At 49.6% G+C, this 3,195-nt stretch overlaps 1 long non-coding RNA gene across 3 annotated transcripts in view; it reads left to right on the top strand.

Moving 5' to 3' along the window:
• Positions 1-6: 6 nt before the first annotated feature.
• LOC102772785 overlaps positions 7-3,195 on the top strand; it is a 4,905-nt gene continuing 1,716 nt past the window's right edge. The window contains exons 1-3 of one of the 3 annotated variants that reach the window (XR_001514104.1): positions 7-501; positions 1,726-1,837; positions 2,719-3,189. This is a non-coding gene — a long non-coding RNA (uncharacterized LOC102772785). The other 2 variants (XR_001514103.1, XR_435752.2) reach the window with 2 other exon arrangements.

A 3,195-nucleotide genomic window follows, 5' to 3' on the forward strand; every position in this document is an offset into this window, starting at 1 on the left:
TGAGGGCCGCGGCTCAGGGCGGCTGGAGGCCCCGCCCGCCGGCCGCCCAAGCTCTTCCCCTTTTCTCTCCACCCCCTTGCTCCATCCCGCACGCCCTGCAGGGAAAACAGACCGGTTTGCAGCAGCTGCGACGGCGGGAGCCTCTCCCGCAGTCCGACTGAGTGCCCAGTGCTTTCATAGGGACGCGGCTCTGTGTCCCGGGTGCCCAGGACGGAGCCCCCAGGACGGAGAGCAGGGGCAGCAGGAGCCCCTGGGCTTGGCCGATCCCTCCAAGTCTCCAGAGCTCCCGGGACCTTCCCCGCGGCTCTCAGAATGCTGCGTCCTGGCTGAACAGGCTGATCGGGATAGGGCTCCCCCCTGCCCCAGGCCGTTGAACTCTGCAACGCCTGGTCGCCTAGCCACTGGACTCGGCTTGGAAGGGACAGGCTAGGATGCCAAGGCGACGGTGTCTCCCCTTCTAAGGACAGCAGGTGTGCCCAGGAAATAAGACCTACTTGACAGGTAGGGAAGAGTTGGCGAGGGGGTCCTAGCGGAGAGGAGAGGAGAGGAGAGGAGGCTGGAGGGGCCAAAAGCGCATGTGGGCTGTGGTGGGGTTGGGGATCCAATCCGACTGAGAGCGCTGAGTGGGCGTGGGGGCATCTGCTGTCAGTCTAGCTACAGAAAGGGCAGATCTAAAGAACTCTCCCAGGGGAAAAATGCCGTCATGGCAGCTGTAGCTAAATGTGCTCAATAGGAACCGAAAAGGTAGCGGATCCCTCCCAGATGAACCGAAAGCAAGGGGTATTTCTAGCCCTCATTACTTCCTTCCACTTCACTCTTGCTTGGTGTGGCTCACGTTGGAGCACCGTCCTCACGGGTCGCGGGTTCGATTCTGGTCAAGACACAAACCCAGGTTGTGGGTTCGATTCCCATCAGGCGTGTGAGGGAGGCAAAGGATCATCTATGTTCTCTTTACACATCACACCAAGGTTTCTCTCTCCCTCTCCCTTCCTCTCTAAAACAACAACTACAAACCACTGGTGGAAAACGTGGAATGGACACATTCTACCTGAGGAATGCCCAACCATTCGTAGTCCTTATCGTCAGAATCGCTGACTTGGTGAGCTACCATCTTTCTGTTTAAAAGGATACTCCCCAAATTCTCAGCAAGTGAAACCCCTCTTTTCAGTTCTGAAATCTTTTTATACTTCTCCCCACTCCCCCCCACACACACACACACTGAGGAAGTGTGTTATGGTTTAATATTAGCTCAGAATGGAGATCAATAATTCCTTGGCAACACAAATAACCCGCATTCTTAGACTTTTTCCAGCTTACTTCTTCCAATATGTCTGACATTTCAGGGCATCACTTGGTTAAGACCTATAAAGTGTGTCTGGCTTTATCCTGGCATCCTAACCTTCAAAGCTCAGAGCAGCCACACACTTCTAGTCCAGGTGGCTGATTTTGCAGAAGAGAAAACGAACACCCAAAGATATTAAATGATTCAAGGACCAAAACCCAGGTTCCTTGATTCCTAATTCCTGAGCAAGAAATAAACTCGGGATTAATAAAATTCAATTAGGACTCGATAGAGGGGGCAGTGGAGGAAAGAGGAGCAGATCAAAAGAACCTTGATCGGCCTGGTGTGAATCACTGTGTAGGGGGCAGCAGCACACCGCTGTAAGCAGCAGGCAGGCGGGGCTCTGGGAGTGGTAATCCCAGTCTCCCCTTCTCTCTCCTCAGACTCTGCTCTGAAATCCCAGGAGAGGAAAATGAATCTGCCTCCCGGAGAGGAAAGTGAAAATGCAACGTCAGTTCTCAGTGTCTCCTGGGAATGCAGGAGAGGTGAACACAGGTAAAGTTAAATTTAAATCACAATGGATCAGAGATGGTCACGCACATTATGTACAAATGCACACATACATGTGTGCACACAGCCCTTGTTTCCCATGAAGAGCCTGAGTGCTTCCTTTCGGTAAAGCACAGATAGATGCCAACAGCCTTCAGTTTCCAGAGAGACGTCACCAAGCAGACCGACCACTGGCTACTTAGAGAGCTAACTCTATGAAACTGACTCTAATCAACTATTCCAAGAGTCTTAAAATCATCATTACAGTGAATTAATTAGTGGAACAAGGAACCACATAGTGTGAAACCTGATATTTCTTCCCTATTCTCTCTAAATCTATTAACAAGAAACTGGGAAAGTCACCCTCTATTGGAAATAAACCAAGATCAATATCACTAGCAGTAATGACTTGGCAAGAAAATCTGGAAACATTTTAACAATCAGAAAATGCTCACCTACTTGTTTTACTTAATTTCAAATATAATTTCTCCAGTGTTCCCAGATCTTAGTCCAAAATCTTAATAATGCTATTCAATACTCCCCGATAAGGAATAAGCCTAGATTCCTGGTAGTAGATTTGGTAGCCTTAATGGCCCTACGTAATGACCTCCCTTATCCAGGTCCTTTTCCTCAGTCTTTGTAGTCCCCTAAGTGTGAACATAAAACTAAACTTTTTTAAAAAAAGAAGTCCAACCTGGCCGGCGGGGCTCAGTTGTTAAGCATCAACCTATGAACTACGTGGTCATGGTTTGATTCCTGGTCAGGGCATATGGCCAGGTTGCAGGTTGTGTGGGGAGTACAGGAGGCAGCTGATCAATGATTTTCTCTCATCTAGAGAAAGTCCTTTTTTAAAAAAAATGTTTGTACATTTCTGCTTCTGTCCTTAGAATCCTGCCATCACCATGAGAACAAGCCCACTGGAGGATGAAAGGCCCCATGGGGCAGAGCTGAGTCATCACTGCTGAGGCCATCCTTGACCAGACAGCCCTCAGGTGACTGCAGAGGTACAAGCAAGTCCAAATGAGATCGTCCAGGCTTGGTCCAGATCAGCAGAACCGCCCACCCAACTGACATATTCACTGGAAATAATACATTGTTACTATTTCAAGTCACCACTTCAGTTATCCATCGCTGCATAACCACTACCCCAAAACTAGTAGCTGAGACCCCCACCATTTACTATTTTTCATAATTCTCTGAGTCAACTGGACCCGGCTGGGCATTGGCCAGAGTCACTCACTTGGCATCTGAGCAGGGAGGTCTGAGAAGTCTTCATTCACACATCCGGCACCTCAGTCTGTGGCCGCATGACCTCTGCCTCTCCAGGTCACAGGGTTGGGCTTCCTTACAGCGCGTGGTCCTTT

The sequence above is a fragment of the Myotis davidii genome, unplaced genomic scaffold, assembly GCF_000327345.1.
Source record: "Myotis davidii unplaced genomic scaffold, ASM32734v1 scaffold616, whole genome shotgun sequence".
Taxonomy (NCBI): domain Eukaryota; kingdom Metazoa; phylum Chordata; class Mammalia; order Chiroptera; family Vespertilionidae; genus Myotis; species Myotis davidii.